Raw genomic sequence first — 19,006 nt, 5'->3', positions numbered from 1 at the left:
CTAACTAAAGGAAGAAAAAGAAAAGAAATCTTCAGCGCCGAGCGCCGTATTCTCAACTAATAAAACGAAACATACAGTGTTCACCTCTTACGGGGTTTCTATTCACAGAGTTACCTAAATGTTGCACAATGGAAGTCGCGTGACATCTTTCCTATCCACCTTCCTCTTGAGTAAAGAGTAAATGTCATAGAGCGTAAGCTCATCAAAGATCAAAAAGCAACGCCATCCAAGTAACAAAGTAACAAAATAACCAAACAAAATGGCAAATCAAAAGGTTATAGGGATCAAGAATGTCAGAACAAAACACAAAGGATTTTGGCATAAGCGAATAACAAATAAAGCAAGTCAAAACCAAGTAAAATGACAACAAAAACAGGGAGCAAAAGAGATCTCCATTCATGCTTTTCAGCGTCCTTTTATCTGCCAGCAGAAACTTTACTGGCAGCGGATAGGTCGGCGTCACATCGCTTAATGATGACTGATAGCTTCGTGAGCCAATCAGCAGTCAAAGGAAGCGGCAAGAGAAAAATAAACACACTCACTCCCACAAGGACATTTATGAACGTAACAGCAGCAATGACTAAAGTGGCTCAAATTTGACAGTGCCGCTTCAAGTGCTTACTAGCGCTGTAATTTCACCCTACATATTTGGCTCACGGTAGGAGCATCACACTTGTAGACAGGTGTCATTAAGGGAACAAACAGTAAGATGGAAAAATCAGACACGGTGAAGCAAAGCATCTGCACTTTTAAGACGCTGTCTGTTGCCAGAAGACGTATGATATTTACGCTTCAGGTTTGGTAATGTGGCTAGCATGGTAATAAACATTAATAAATTATGCATGACTAGTACAAGGAAGCAGTGAAATGACCAGGTTTTGCATATAAGTTTAGCTGAAGTAAAAGTTAGAGGTGTGCATTACTTAAAAATGCATGTTGCATACATTTATTTTGCTTTGCCTCTAGTGCAACGACTCAGAGTTGGTAAAAACCTCATCTAATAAATAGGTCTACCTCGCAGACTTTTCTGAAAGGGTGTATGATTCAGTATAACATGATAAATTAATATTTAGAGATAGCTTAGGAAACATCAGAGTAACAGCAAAACAAATTCTAAACATGGGAATCAAAAACATAGGAAATAAAGCATTTTAAACCAAAAGACTTTCAGTTCCATTAAAGGAATCATCCAAAAAATGAAAATTAGTTTGATGTCGTTCCAAACTCCTGTGACTTACTTTCTTAAGCAGAACACAAAAGGAGAATTTGTGAAGATTGTTGAGGGATTAAAACTTTAATTTCTGGGGTAGAAAAAGATGCAGAAACCCCATGGAAATATAAAATAAGATCTTAAAGTCATGCTAGCTTTCTGTGAGGGACAGAGTACTAATTAAGTCATCTGCTCATTAAAAAATGTTAGGGTTTTGGAATTGAAATATCATGTACATACATTTTATATGTATGTAAATTGGAAGTCGTGGCCTAATGACTAGAGAGTCAGACTCGTAATCCAAAGGTTGCAGGTTCGAGTCTTGGGCCGGCAGGGATTGTAGGTGGGGGGAGTGAATGTCCAGCGCTCTCTCCACCCTCAATACCACGACTGAGGTGCCCTTGAGCAAGGCACCGAACCCCCAACTGCTCCCCGGGCACCGCAGCATAAATGGCTGCCCACTGCTCCGGGTGTGTGTTCACGGTGTGTGTGTACTTTGGATGGGTTAAATGCAGAGCACAAATTCCGAGTACCATACTTGGCCGAATGTCACTTCACTTTCACTTTATATTTCATTCTGTGCTCCAAACAGTGACAGCAAAAGGTCCCTAACAACTAATTTTGTGTTCCACATAAACAAGAAATCAATTGAGATTTGATCAACATTAAGTCTTAGAAAATAGACTATTAGCTTGAATTTATTTGGTAATTTATTTGCATAAGATTTCTGTATTAAAAATATCAAATTGTCCTTGTCAGAGTCTAGAAATACAATAAAGGAAAAGCCACAAATGCAATAATGTTCTATTTCTGATCTGAGAATAACTCATAAACTGAGTTTTATGAAACATTATCTAAGATCATGTGAATATCGAAAGGGGAAACTCTCAAAGGAAAAAATGAATCCACTCACATAAAAGCACTCACTCATGTCTGATATGCTACAGTAATTAATGTTTAATCTGTGACACATCTCCCCTGACTATCTTTATGAACAGAAACATACTTCTATCCATATATGGATTCTTCTCTGGTCATGAGAGTTCAAAAGCGGCCTCTGGTTGTGCGTAATGCATGTCAACATGACTGTTGAAAATATCATAAGTAATCATAAAATAATTCCTCAATATCTCCCTAAATGTGCACACTTTTGGATTATAACCCCCAAAGGAATACCTAAGGAGACACATTTGCCAGAGCTTGTGTGAGTGAAGAGGTATTTGCTTATTTATTACATTCTAAATACGCTTTGATTTTTGTACGATTATTATGACGATTATATACGCAGCTCCTGAAAGTAGTCCCCAGCTATATCATAGGCTACTGAGCTGGGGACTACTTTCAGGCGCTGCGTAATATCATTGCGCCTGCTGTACTCATGGTACGGCAGCAAAGTTCCTTGATTATTACGCCGGAATGAGAATATAGTTCCTAGCCATATCAGCCTAGAAAATTTTCATTTTCCGTCGGTCTTAGTACACGATGTAACTGCAGAAGAGTCAGTCTTTAAATAGGAAAATTATCGAAACTCTTTGGTAATTTTTGAGCAAGATGCTAATGGTCTAATCCGATTCAATGATCTATGCTAAGCTAAGCTAAAAGTGCTACCGCCAGACCCGGAGATCGGCTGAATGGATTCAAAAATGGTAAAACCCAACTGTTTAACTCTTGGAGAGTTGTAAAATGAGCCTATTAACCAAACAAGTGGAGTGTTCCTTTAAGTATGCTGCAGCACATTGGCTCAGCCATTAATACCAGAGACCTGTTAGCTTGTCTCGCAGATGTATCATTAAGGGCTGCTTTTATGCCCTTCCTGGAATAAATGATTATCATTCTGACACTTGACAAATCAGAGGTTTTCACAGTTGCTTGGTTTTCTTTTTGCGATTCACTGGTAGCAGCCAAACACTTGGCATATTTTCTTAAGGGGATTATTTTCACACATTCATTATGTTCAGTTGATTTGACAGTGCTTTGGCTGTAACAGTTTATCAAGAAACCTGTCATAGACAACCAGTTATAATTTGCAGACAGTGTTCAAATCTATCTTCTGTTGAAGCAATTGTCCTTTATCCACATTAGTGCTATTTGCAGTTCTAGACATCTTTCCTTTTTGCAAGTGTTTTATTTCCTATTGAATGCAGTAAATTGACAGACTACTCATAATTTGTGCATTTACACCTTAAGAGTAATCTAATGGGTTTGTTTAATGACCCTGGTGACTATTATTTAGTACTGTAAGTTACAGTAGGGTGAAGGAAGCCTGCCTCCCCATGTGAAAGGAAAAAAAAATATAAAAAAAAAAATAATTATAAAGGCTTGGTTCACTTGTTTACCTGACAGCTATAGCTAAAAAAAAACAAAACAAACAAAAAAAAACCTTTTGTTTATTTTTTTTTTTTTGTAGGACAGGTAACTGGAATAAAAGTGTATAGGCTTTAGTTTGACCAGATCATATTTCTGAAAGTCTGAAATATTTACTTCAACTCCAAAACTGGCTTTTTAAACGTTATAAAGTGATTCCTCAAGGCTTATTTTTCTGCATTTCACCCCGTTTTCTTTTCACACTTCCACGTGTTTGCACACAAAAAAACAACGCGGCCCAAAATTTCTCATAAAACTTCAGCAGCCTGCCGAGAGACAAAGGCGAGTGTGAAGGTAATAAGGTTTGCACAATGAGCATGCTCTGAAAAAAAAATGGGTCTCGGGTCATATTCCATACACTGCATGTGTGAGAGTGTTAAAAAGACAGAGCATGACAATGAGAGAAAAGAGAGAGAGAGCTGTGAGTAGAAAGAGAATGAGCACAGAAGGTTGAAAGAGAAAAGATAGGCCAGATAGGAAGATGGAAAGCATGAGGTTTTGCAGAGGATCTATTTTTTCCCCTTTCTTGTCAGCAGAAGCCTCACTGGGTTTCCTTCCACCCAGGATTTGCCTTCACAAAAGCAGCCTAAGTAATGCGGTCTAATCCCTCAATCCAAGCCTGGTAGGGAGTACGATAGATTTGTAAATGGTGCCCTTTACAAATCTGTTTTATTCCTTTTTGTCTTCTCAGATCCATGCAATTCACCTTTTCATTTCCTTTCTCCCAAAAATGCCTTATCTGCGTCTCTTTAGTTGTTTAATGCTTTCTTCCTTCCACTGCGCTCCAAAAATGATAGTGAGTACTTAGCAATGTTACAGCTCAGGATTGGATGTTCCCCATTCAAATATTTATTAACTTTTTAATCTCTAGAAGCCACAAAAGAATAACATCCATACATATATATTTTTTAATATGTAACAATTTACATGCACTTCACAGTAACTATGCTGTCATTGGACAATGCGATCTTTTAAAATTATGTATGTAAAAACATGTTTTTATATTTTTAGGGTAAAGGTCTCTTTAGGGGCTTGAATATATGTATTTATTTGTAAAATGTAGCTATACAAATATAACCGATTTTATATCAAGGATTTATCCAAATGATTATGTTTCTAATGCTGTGCATGCATTTCATAAATACTTTTACATTGTGATGCTGTCAGTATGTCCATATTGTGCATTTCAATGTATATATTTTTGCAAGTTCGGATGTATAAACATTCGATATGAATAGCTACTAATGAGATCAGGAGGGAATGAAGCTTACTACGTAAAACTGCACTGAATGCATTCCTGTTTATAAAGTAGCAAATGAAATCCTAGATATTATGTGACAAAATACAAAACATTTAATCTTGCCTATTTTGTCACATGATGTAGAGCCGCTGCACACCAATGTCATTTGAATGCATTTTCAATTCTGTTGGGTGGCAGAAAAAAAAAGATAATATTGGAAGTCTTAAAAGTAATTATGAGTATTACAGCTTAGATTATGCCTGGTTCATTCATCACACTATAAATAGAAGGTCAAGGCTGGTGCATTGTGGGATACAGTTTTTCCCACATTTGGCAAATGTAGTAAGTCCATGCATACAAAAAGATCAATGTGCCCTAGGAAACAGGTTATTTCTGAATTCTTTGTTGAAATTGCCTGGAATTAGGCATCTCAACATCTGGGGTTTAGTCCAATCTTCGCCTTCTGTCTGTAGGTTATTAATATATGTGGATGAAGTATATATAAAAAGAAAAAAAAAAAATATATATATATATATATATATATATATATATATATATATATATATATATATATATATATATATATATATATATATATATATATATATATACAGTATATAAACCAACCGGGTTCTGGACAGCCATTGAGCTGACCTGCAAATAGACATCATTCTTCCAGTTCACTTTCATTAGTATGCACATCATACATTTTGCTTCTTTACAAAACCAACCTATTTTTATCATCCTGTATTTATCTGTTTCAGAAACTTCAGCTTAAGTCATAGTTTCTCACTATTAAGAGCCTTCCAAATCGGTGGGGACATATTGTACCTAGATAATACTAAATCATCCTGACTGTATTTAAATTATAGTGTATAGTGTATACAATTATACTGACTTGTGCTTGTGTGCTTTCCATCTGCATGCTAGTTCACCCGTACTCGGTTGGTCTTTATTGACTCCAGATTACCTCATCTCCTGTGTGCTCTGATTGATGTCTGTGAATCATCAGCCACTGTCCGGCTTGAGTTTACACACTGTCTGAGTAGGATTAATCTACACACTCTCTCTTTCCTCTGTGGCTATGTCTGAGAGTGCTGCCTTTGGAAACTGTATATGGATAGGAAGACATCAAGACACATTCAAATACATTATTAGTGTTATGTGTAACACACACACACAAACACATAGCATCTGTCTCAGCATTTGGAAGAAAGAATAAAAACAGGTCGGTGGTAGTTGAAGTAAATTAATAAAAAATGTACTGTTCCTTTTTTCAACGTGATTCAATTTCCAGTGAGGTGTAAGTATTTTTGTCGTAAAGTACTTGTTTGGTTATGGCTAAAGCTCACTTCCATTCATTCTAGGTCAACATTTTGGAGCATTGTTAAAACTTCTTGTTTAGAACAAGCTTAAGAACCTGTTTAGAACCTATTGTTGTAGTTTCATTATCAATATGATGCTCAAAAACAAACCACTTTTTAACAGGAAATCAAGCTCACAGAATAGTAATTTGTTTTTTGTTGATCCCCTAATTTTAATTTTGTGCAATTATAAATATTGTAAATTGTAAATGTACAATTGTATCCTCTTTACTAGTAGTTACAGCACAACATAAACATGACTAAACATCAGAAGGTGAAAGATGTGGTGCAATTTACTAAAATATATAATCTCTTATGTAATCATCTTTCAGCATCAGCCAGATGTAGTAAATAATAAAATAATTTTAAAAGTTTGTAAACATAAATACCCATAAATAACATCATGTTTTGCATAATGTTCACAAATTATTATTTTGCTAGAAGAAAAAAAATCTAAATACTGTATATGTACTATATTATCATTATATGACAGCCACTTTTTGGATGTTTATATTTCAACTAATTAGAGCAGAAACATAATTAAAGCATTAGAAAATGTATATAACAACTGCCTTATGTTCTGTCTAAATACTCAGGTTTTATTGTAGTGTTAATATTAAGTACTGTAGTACCATGTGGGAGGGTTCCCTGTTTAGTTTCAGAGGTGTAAAGTATTGGAGTAAATGTAACTAATTAAAGTACTTAAGTACTTAAGAGTATCAAAGATATTAACAACTTTTACTCTCTACGTCACTACATTTTTCACAACAAATCAAGAACTGTGTGTCAATACCCAGCCCTAATAGTTTAGTGTTAATTTCTAGAGTCATGGCGTGTTCAACCTCAGGCCAATCTGTGTGCCTCCACATTAAGTTGTTGTGCCTTGAAAGTCTGTCTGAACCCTCTATCCTTCATACTAAAATGCTGTCTGTGAAGTCATTGAATTGGCTTTAGGACGCAGGCTTTGTAAGGCTCAAGGCAGCAAACAGGCTAATACCGTAGCTGTGGAGTCAGCACAGAAGGCCATAATTCGCAGGCCGCGGAGAATATCGGGTCGTTGTGTTATCCACACTTGTGATGCTCTGGGAAACTTCATTTTGGTTGTTTGTTGGAAATAGTGTCATGCATGGAGGTGCTGGGTAACATCTGTTAATTTCCCAGTGGTTGAGACATTCATAATACTATGTAATTTTAACTCGCTCTCAAAGGCAAGCAAGGGACTGGAAGAAATCTCTGCAGACTGAGCAGGATTTAATTTGTATGGATAAAGGAAGTATCTGTGAAATGACTTTTTTTTCCCAGCTTGTCTTAATTGTCTGTTAGCAACACCATTTTGATGATTCATTGAACTCAAAGTGGCAACACGATTTCCGTTTATGTTAATAAGGTTGCATACGACTGGTTTAGGTTTCATTTGCATATTTAGGATATTGCTGTTTAGCTTTGCCTGAGGTAAATACGCACACCAATTTCGCTGGCGACAGAAAAGTTCATTCAGAGGTGGCCTCGAAAGATTAGGAAGCTGCAATCTTGAAATGAAAATTAAGAAACTTATCAAAGGCTTCTTATGCCAGTCTCAAATGACTCATTTTCCCCTAAAATTATCCATTTCTGGTCCTCAAAGCACAAGTGATTGCAAAACTGATTCATTCTTTTATAAACAGCCATTTGGTACAGCGTCATTTGTAATCATCCTTAACAATGTAATCAATTTAACAACCCTCTATTTTTCTTTAGAATACGACTGCAATTGTAGAGAGGTTTAGGTATTCCAATACTGAAAATCACGATTGCAGCACTAACCACAGATCTTGTTGTGCTGAGAAATTTTGACGAGTTGATTACCCACCACTTTGTAAATTTATTTCTTCTCTCTGCAAAATGGTTTACCATTACCATTTAGGTAATGGTAAATGATTTAAAGGAATAGTTTACTCAAAAATGAAATTTTTGTCATCATTTACTCACCCTCATTCCAAACCTGAATAATTGTATTTCTTATGCTGAACACAAAGGAAGATATTTTGAAGAGTTTTGAAGAACCAAACCAGGGACCAGTTGTTGGTCCCCATTGACTTCTATAGTATGGAAATAAATACTATGGAAGTCAATGGGGACCATCAACTTTTTGATTACCAGCATTCTTCAAAATATCTTCCTTTATGTTCACCAAAAAGAAACTCATTTGGAATGACATGAGGGTGAGTAAACAATGACAACGTTTTTATTTTTGGGTGAACTATTCCTTTAACTGAAGGGAGAGTTGAGTGAACTGGAGGTCAAAAGTGGGTCAGATGTTCACTGTGAGTATAGTTTCAAAAGTAGCGATGGCCAAATTCCCAACATAAGTCGAGAAGAGTTTTGAGGATGCTTAACACCGTCTCCATTTTAAGCGTGATCTTTTTAATTCTCCACCTGCTCTCACTCGATTAGCATATGTCTGAGTAATCCCATTAAAGTCTGAAGTTTCCTCCAGCAGTGCGGTCTCTGCTGTTGTTGCTTAGCTGGAGGTGAATGCGTCCTGAAACAAAGACGCAAGAAGATCTGTGTCCGTTTCTGCCTCATAGGGACTGATTGGCCTACAGTGTGCTTTTCAAAGCCAAATTTTTGATTCATGATGGGCATTTGGCAGTATAGAACTGTGTGAATTTAGTTGTCTTGCCAATGCATTATAGGAAAAAACAGCAACTGGCCAATTAAAAACGGTTTACGAAAAGTTTATAATGCCTAGAGGTTGGCGCATCTTTGGCAGGGGCGCTCGATTCATAACATTATTGTTATGTGACTCCAGAGTGTTTAGTCACATGACATTAAAGGCTCAGATGATTGAATCTTGAACTGAGCACCATTGAGCAAAGATTTCAAATTGGGTGTCTTGTGCTTGTTGAGCAAATTGGTCGAAGTTAGACTGTTAAGAGATTACCAAGATTTTTACTTCAAAATTTCACTATTAAAAAATGATCATGGTTTTAAATCAAGCACGCTGATCTCGAAAATAATCAGTATCATTATCACCCAAACACTATATTCCTAATATATCATAATTTCCCACAGAATGCCTTCTTGCTTTGGTGTTGTAACAACTGTGCCAACAGGAAGATACACATAGAAGACAATCAATGCTGACAGTCAGATGATAATTTGTCAGAGAGATATATGAAGTAATGCTTATTGTCTTTCACTATAAGAGCAGATTATGATGTATCAGTTTTGCTTGAATGTGATTTTGCCATACTTTCACTCATGTTCAGATCAAGATTCACATCACAACAATCACAGTTTTTCAAGCCAAAAAGCTCAATGTATCCAGAACCCTTAGGCAACTCTAAAGAAACATCAAATATATTGATACCACAGTTCATTCTCTGAGTAGTCAGTGTGCTCTTGTAGAATATAGACGTGCATGAAATCTTATCATCAATGAACTAAAATCAAAGCCAAAAAATAATCTTGTAGCATTCCCATTCACATCAATATACAAAAAAACAAACAAAAAAACCCCCCACAGGACTAGGACTTTAATTCAGAAATTGCTAGTAAATATTACAATTATGAAGAAACAGCAAGTTGAATTAAAGAAATTAATTAATTTATATTTTTTAATTATATAATTCACAATTTAAGATGCCAGAAAAGCTTATAATTTATAAAATATCTCAAGTGGAAAAAAGGGCGCTTCTCATTAATTAAATTATTTTCTAAACAAAATGCTAAATATATTAGGGGTGTGCAATTATTGACAAAAAAATATATCAATATTTTCTGGGATTTTATCGAATGAGATTTGACAAAATTAATCTTTGCAATGCAGAGAAAACACAGAAGCTGCATTAGAACTGGCATTTAGATGTATTTACACACTGTTTAATGCAGGACATGAATGCATTTAACCTGCAGTTACAAATGCATTAATACTGTTTTGATATTTTAAACATAAAACATTGAATACTGATAAAAAAATAAATAAATGAATAGATACTTTAAATGTGAAATTAAAACTGCCAGTAGGTGGCAGCAAGTCACTGTTAATAAGTGAGTCATTGCAACTGAACCGAATCATTTAAACGGTTGATTCATTCAGGAACAAAATAGCTGTTGCTCAGAGATGCAAATTGAAATTATATTTGTTGGCGAAGTAGAGCAAAAACAGTCAATATTGTGTCTAAAACATAAGTGTGTTAATATACATTTTTTGTTTATTTAACTGATTTATAAAATCAATATCACATTTGTAATCATGTTGCTTTTCGGTGGGGAAAAAAACAAAACAAAACAAAAAAAAATGTCAGTCTTCGTGTAACTACAGTATACGAAATGATAAATATATACATTTCTGCTCCCATATCTTGAATTTTGTGATCATTCTTAATCTAAATGCATTTTAATAAACTGAATCATGCAGTGAAAGAACGCGCAGTGGTCTATGATAGCTGATGTTAGCAAGACAAATTAACTATATTTGCCTTTAGTCGTTTGGATAATTAGCTGTAAATTTGAGGCACAGGTAGCAAGTCTTTTGTTTATCACCACTCACCTCCACACCAAGATAAACACAATTGGAGAGAGAGGGAGGGAGGGCTTCACTTCTATGGAAGCATATGTGTAGCAAAATTCAATGAGAGTTTCAAAATGCATTCTGAGCCAAAAGGGTAGCAAAATGGTGATTTAAATGTCTTTTATTTTTTTCTTAAATGCATTGACACTTACATATATGACGCTTCAATAGCATTTTCATTAAATACCCCGTGATGAATATAGTTATCATTGTGGATCTGAAAATGCATTCCGAGCTGAGCACGGCCCCTGAGCTGTCAATCAAGGACGGGGCTTGGCAACAGGACACACGATAGGTCAATATTCACCATTAACCAAACGCTTTTCACCTGCCTGAGCATCTCTCACCGTTTACACTTGGATTGATGCACATAAGCAAACAGACAGTGCTATCTACACTTATTTACTATACCTTACCTTATATTTTATTACTCTTTTATTTTTAATCCATAAAATAACGCGTGTTCCGTGGCACCTGAACAGGGACGTGCAGAGAGTTCCTCAGGGGCAGCGGCTCGAATGTGAAGTGAAGTACACAAATTAGTGAAGTGGCTTTAAGAAAAGAGCTAGAGCAGTGAAAATTCCCATTTCCACCATCAGAGCAATAATTTAAAAAAAATAAACCTTTAAAAAAAATTGTCAAACAGCACCTACATCACCACTTGTTGTTCAGGAGGGTTTCAAGAAAAATTCTCCTAGCTCATCCAAAAACAAACTCCAGCATATTCAGTTATCAGACACGACTGGAACCTCAAATGGGACTGACTTCTATGGTCAGATGAAACTAATAAATGAGCTTTTTAGCAGCAAACACTCAAGATGGGTTTGGTGAACACAGGGATAAAAAGTACCCCATGTGTACAATGAAATATACTGCTATATTTTTGATGTTGTGGGCCTATATTTCTGCTGGAGGTCCTGGACATTTTGTTTAGACACATGGCATCATGGATTCTATTAAATACCAACAGATAAAAACTCAATAAGTGGCTGACTCTGTTAGAAATCTTATAATGGACCATGTTTGGATCTTCCAACCGTACAATAATCCAAACACAAATCTCAAAAACAACACAAAAATGGGTCACTAAGCACAAAACCAAGCTTCTGCTATAGCTATTCCAGTCCTCTGACCTGAACCCTGTAGAAAATGAGTGAGGTGAACTGAAGAGAAGAAGCACCAACATGGAGCTGTGAATCTAAAGGGTCTGGAGTGAATCTGGATGAAGGAATGGTCTCTGAACTCTTGTCAGGTGTTCTCTAACCTCATCAGCATTATAGGAGAAAATTTAGAGCTGTTAAACTGGCGAATGGAGGTTTCGAATAATAATTAAACGTATTGAATAATAGGGTGCCGTTAATTGTGGCCAATGTGTATTAGAGAAAAACATTAATTTCATAATGATATTTCCCCCCATTTTAAATTATTTTTATCCAATGAAAGGTTAGATTGTTGTGATTTTTTTTTAAATAAAAGATAAAAAGGATTAACAATGCAGGTTCATTTTCACAGCCTCCTTTGATCATATTTACCAAGGGTGCCGATATTTGTGGCCATGACTGTGTATGTGTATATATATATATATATATATATATATATATATATATATATATATATATATATATATATATATATATATATACACACACAGGTATACTGTTATATTTTATTAAAATGCCTTTCTTGTTTATACATACTTTTTCCAAACCCACATGGTGATTTTTGTTTTATTATTGTTTAAGCAACTTAAATTCATAATTAAAGATTCCAGACAGTCTTATGTTTTAAATTCTATATCTTTTCAGTGTGACATTTAAGAATTTAATTATTTAAAGAGCAAATCATGGAACTGGAATTATTCATTTTATTTATTAAACAGGGTTTTTATGCAAATACTATGCAATGCTTCTGCATTCCAGCAGTGTGTTGATGAAAGCTGGATTTGTTCTTTAAGATCAAGAATGCGAAATGGTTACTGGTCTACACAATATTGAAGAATTCCAGAACTTTACAGAGAAAGGGCCTGAGAAAGTTTGAAGACCCCTCTGAACAGTGTGGTGAGAAGAAGTACAGTAGGTGTTGAGATATTCAAGCGCAAATATTTTTTTTACTATCCACAGTTTTCACCTTGGGTCCAAGCTTTGGTGGTGTAATGGTTTATAGACTGTCGGGTAGAAATGTACTGTAGAGGTCAAGCAAAGCGCTCATGAGCACCCATTCCAGACCTAAAATAACAAATGGGACATTCTGCGGCATTATGGACATCCTACACATGTTGGCTATCACATGTGCCACATGGGACAGGACCACCTTGTTCAAGTACAGTAGGATAGGATGCTATAAGTGTGTTTTTTGCAATTTAAATATGAAACATTGACTGCAGAGATCATACCACTTTAATTTGATATTGTATAAGTATTTAATTTACTTTGTATTATTGCTGAAATAGGTCTAAAGCTATTGCTTTTAATTAATTAAATTAATAAAATTACATTTTAAAATGTAATATAATGTAAAAATCAATAATTAAATATTTAAAAAATATATTTTATTCTAACATTGCACATCTTTAAAAAAAAATCATAACATCAGTATATGTATCTGTTTTGAGCTAGGCTTTTATTACAACACCGTTAGACTCAGTGATGGACGAAATAAAATTACATACTTGAAAATACTCCAATAAATAATTCAAAGAAATCCAGCTCAAGGTGGCTTTATTTCACAATTGAAAATAAAGCATGAGACTTTAAGGCCAATTGTTCTTTTGGACCAGTCTGGTTCATATTCCATTTTTGACACACACCCGCAAATACATCTACTGTACAATTAATCTGACTCTTGTCTCAATATGTGAAGGCAAGGAACAATGAGATATTGCATTGACTTTGAAATGTCAGGAATTACACGACTAGGCCTCAACACCTCGCTTTGAGACTTATTAGACTGATTTATTAAAATGAATGTCTGCGGATTTAGCTTTCATGTTTCCCTGCACCCTGACATCGGCGTCTTTTTCATAACATTACTGGTCACAGTTTTGAGGGATTAGGAGGGTGGTTTTAGCTTATCCTCTCTGGCAGAGGCACAGGATACTAAAACTGTGTCTCGGAGCAAAAATACAACTAGAACTAAACATGATATTATTAATATGGCACATTCAGTGAGGAGTTTAGCTAGACAGCTCTATTTTATTAGGGCTCAACCATTGAAGAAATTATGGCAGCTAATGTTTTTATTAGTCCAGAGAGTACCTGCAGTTTGGGCACTGCATCACCGACCAGTTTAGGAATTCTGAAAACCCATTACCTTTTTAATACATTTTTGAAAATTTTTCCTTTGGACATACCAAGAATATGGATACTCTGGTTGGCCTTATTGTCTGTCATAAAATGTTGTATTTTACCAATGTTTTAGCACATCAAGAAACATTTTAAAGGTCCTAGAAAAGTTAAAGTGAAAACGGAGAACAAACTAGTGTGATGTTATTTAAAAAAAAAATTGGCCAAAACGATATTCGTTTGGAATTTATTTCGGGATTTCAAAACAGTTTGACAAAAGGTGCTTTCACACTGCGTAGTTCTAGGAACTAAATTCCAGGAACTAACCAGCAGGGTTGTCCCTAGAGAATCGATTTCTCCCTCGGGCCCTTTTCCCGGTTGCATTCGCACTGGCAGCAGGAACTTTGAAGCGGCTGACATTGACGTCTATATTTGCAGCGTTTACAAACGCAAACAACCTATGAATGGAGGACACTGTGATCGGCTGTTTTTGTTGTTTGTCGCAGGTTTTTTGATAACGGAAATGGAATGTAAATGCACAATTTACGCAATTAAATGAGCACAAAAGCACTTGCAGTGCTACATATCATCCCTATACGCAAAATACACAAGCTACGTAGGGATCCCGAAACACCAGGGGGCCCCCTTGCTCTCAAAGAGGATTTAATTTTAGTTTTGTTTTTGAATTTGGCCAGCGGTTATGAAAACATGAATGATCATTTCTTTTAATGTGGTGCGCTGTCGCCCTTTCGAGTTGAAAAGCGTACCGAGCCGCGGAAGAGACACTGTTTCTCAAGAGCTTTCCGCGAGCACGATTCGAATGATTTCATTCATTCGTTCATAACCACTCATAACCCCCCTCCGACACAATTTTGCGTAGGGCCCCCAGAAGTCTAGGATTGGCACTGCATATCATCGAAGCTGAGAAAAGAACATAACACTGCAGACAACAGGTAACGTTAAATGCCGTCATCACTGTTTTCCATGTTCGTGGAGGGAATATTTTTACACTTAAAAATGCTGGGTAGCCGATGTGTCGTATGCGTTTGACCAATCAGCATACACATCACTGGTAGTTCCTATTGAACTGTTTTATGCTGCCTTCACGCCATGTCGTAATTTCAAGATGACAACACGTGACATTCTACTCTAATAATCTAAATTATGTGTTTCTATGGCAACAATATCAACGCCAAAGCCCTCACGTGCTCCTGAACTCGTAATTACAACTTGTAAACTCTGAATGTTCTGAGAGTTACGACTTGGATCAGTGACAGATGTACCACATGACCACCGCCAGGTTCATTTTGGCTCTACCTCTGAGTCCGACAACATGGAAAGCAATGAGTAAAATGTCACGTGTTGTCATCTCGGAATTACGGTAATTACGACATGGCGTGAAGGCAGCATTAAACCCTATTCTGAAGTATGAGCTAATTTAGTTCCCCCTAACGGAATTACTAGAACTAAATACGTTCCTAGTTCCTGTGTTGCAAGCATGCCAAAAACCGTGAACTACCGTCAATAGTTCTAGGAACTATGAAAGGGATTCCTCCGGTGTCTGAAAAATTTGCTAGTGCCGCCTATTGGTGAAAAATATTGCAATTATATTATTATTTATACATATGATTTTTTTCAGGCATGTTATGTCCAATTAAATGTACTTGTAACATATCTTAATCTAATCTTAATCTATAATCGCTAGGAAAAAAAAGTCATAATAAAAAACTGTCCCATTATTATGGCAATGAAGTTAGATGCATTCAATTTGTATTGTTTTAATTGGATTAATTGTTTGTTTAGCATATTGTATTGAGTTGTGAAGTGGTAAGTATCGATTTTTAAATTTAGGGGAAGGTACTTGGTAATTGTACCATCCCAAATAGCAATCTATTAGCAATGATCCAGTCGTGGTTTTCATAAATAACACCGATGAGCCCATTAATATGTCCTACCTCAACATCCCGTTTCAACAGGAACTATGTTCCATCGGCAGCAACTGGTAGTCCTAGGGCTGTATTTTTAGAAGATTCTAGGTGAAAAGGACATGGGAGTATTGATGAAAGTATACTGCTAATGCAACACAACACAATACAGACAAAGGGAAGAATGGGACAGAGAGGACAAGTTATAGAAAGGCTGAACAACATCAAAGTGCAACTTTAAATATCATATCAGCGGGTCAAAAAAGAAGGAGCACGAAACAGGGTGAAAGAGACACCGTGAGCGCAAGAGAAAAGAGAAGGCAGAGGCTTTGATGTTCAAAGGTCTCTTGAATCCACTCAGGAAAAACAGACAATAAGAAGTACTGTATGTATTATTACTGACCTAAAGACAAGGAGCTGTCCTTAATGTCATTCTGTGGTTTGATTTGGATGGGAGGAGGAGACCAGCCCTCGCTCTTGTCCATAATGTTATCTTCTAATTTCCTTTCTTTATTGTATGATTTTCAGTGATGGAGAACTCATGATCTCAGGCCTGAAATATAGACAGCCAGTGAGCCACGAACACTGACCCAAACCGTAATTAAGAATTAAAGAGGATGAATATTAATTATCAGTAGTTAATCATAACCCAGAAACCAATAAAATAAAATGCCTTTAATTTTCTGTAAGTGATTTACAATTATGTAGTTTAGAAGTGGCAGAAAAGCGTTAATATCAATGAGCTCTTCCAGAGCGCCAGCCAAATGCGATCAAACCTGGAAAAAGGAAGCTGAGAAAATCACTATTTATTGAAGCGAGTGGAGAAATGAAGCGCGGGGATTGAGATTGTTTGGTTTGCAAGAACAAGAAACTGAGAATAAAGACTTTGAAGGGTTTGTCGGAGCGAATGAGAAAGATGACAAGTCTGAAAGAGGTTTTCACATGCATGTTTATGTAAATAATGTGTTAATTACAGAGCATCCAGCATCCAGATTACAGACACGAAACAGGGGCCTCTTGTTGTGACCTTTCTGAATGGATATGCAATCAGACTCCAGTAAATAGACCTTCTATTTCAAGTGCTCAGCCTCACCCCCTCCCTCGCTCCAATCAGTGACTCCATTTCGCTCTTTTTGTATGACTGCATCTTCCCATCAGCTGGCCTTGTCCTCTTCTTCTCTCATCTCCCATTTGCTATGATCTGTCTTTATTTGGCACTATGAGATCTAAACCGTGGACAGACGAAAATGGCAGCAACAAAGTTACAGAAGCATTGCAGATTCTTAGTTCATTCAGTGCAATCCTGATAAATCACATAAAAGTCACAAAAAACAGAATTTATTAAAGGGGAAAGAAAGAAAGAGGCAGCAAAGACTAGGCCAAAAACATTTTTGCTAAATAGAATTTTTAGAAAACGTTTGGCCCGGTTTCACAAACGGGGCTTAGTTTAAGCCAGGACTAGAAAATCTGCATCTTGACACTGACATATTTTAAGATATGTCAGAGTAAGATATTTTCAGTTGAGACAGCTCAAACAAGCATTTTAGTCTGGGACTAGCTTAAGCCTTGTCTGTGAAACGGGGATTGTGAACTATTTTTTTTATTTTGTATTTTGTACTGAAGAGATTTTTAAAGCTTTATGACTTCAATTTCAATTAATTGGGAACATCCCTTACATCTATCTGTTGATCCATACAGTGCCTTGTGAAAGTATTCAAACCCCTTCATTTTTTTTTCACATTTTGTTATGTTGCAGCCTGATGTTAAACTGCTTTAAATTACTCTTTTACACATCAATCTACACTCCATACACCACAATGACAAAAGCAAATAACAGGTTTTGGTTACACTTTATTTTGATAGTCCACTTTAGACATTCTAGCAACTACAAGCAACTTTGCAACTTCATTAATTTGAGAATTAGTAATTGTACAATTAGAACGAGTATTACCTTCTCGTTCCATCCATCCATTGTTTTGTCATTCTATTGCTCTGTCAATCCATCCATCGATTTATTAATTTATTGTTCTGTCATTCTATCATTTTCATCCATCCACAGTTTTGTCATTCTATTGTTCCATCATCCATTGTTTTGCCATTCTATTGTTCTATCTATCACTCTGTCTTGCTTTCTATCCATCCATCCATCCATCATTTTCTGTGTGAATTGAAATTGAAGGCAATCTTATCAGTTTTAAAGTTTGTAAACCTTTCTTACTTTGCTTTGACCTCTAAATGACATCTTAAGGTAAAATCATGTGAGAATGATAAACTTAGATGACTGTCATTGCATAGACAGGCATATAAATATGAATTGACTACTCAGAGTTGTAATTGCTTAACTTTTGAGCACCATATTACATAGTTTAAGCAGTGCAAAAATAGGTAACGTTGTACATTAGAATTCAGTGCCTTGTGGTACGATGCGATTTATGTGAAAGGACTAATTTGTTCTTTCACACCAAAACTTTGAGCTGTGCCCTACTTTTTTGTTCTCTAAAAATGGATTATATGATAATGTTACAGGAAAATGAGATCGTTGAACCCGTCGTGGCCCACTGCGTAATGTCAACACATCCGCACTAAACATCCCATTAAAAAGTACATAATCTTTCCCGTTACCCACTCCAAAACGGATTACCCTTTTCCAAATTCCTAAGTGTGTTCCAGTGGAGTTATCACCCTTGAAAGGCTTCATGAGCTTTTGAAATGCCTCTTCACCTTTTGAGTAGGCGCTAATTACACTAAAATGCCTGCTACACTTTGCATGCGAGCAAACACCCACCACGCAAACCCAAGGGCTCGTTTCATTTGGTCTCCTTAGAATGACTGTACTGCTAATTTGAGCGTGCATCTGTGGCCAGCACTGGCCTACAGGTCTCACTAGACACACAGTTTAATGATCTCCCAAAAGAGAAACAGCCCCAAACCACTCCCAAATTATACTGTAATTACAACAATTATGCTGTGAGGGGAGGGGTCACCTGTAGGCTGAAGGACATGCTCGACTGCAGTCTGGGAAATTTCCAAAGTCTCTGTGCTGTTAGCACAAACATGCACCACTTGC

Source organism: Barbus barbus (assembly GCF_936440315.1).
Source record: "Barbus barbus genome assembly, chromosome: 38".
Lineage (NCBI taxonomy): Eukaryota > Metazoa > Chordata > Actinopteri > Cypriniformes > Cyprinidae > Barbus > Barbus barbus.
The sequence above is the reverse complement of the archived record's forward strand: the minus strand, read 5'-3'. Positions refer to the sequence as shown.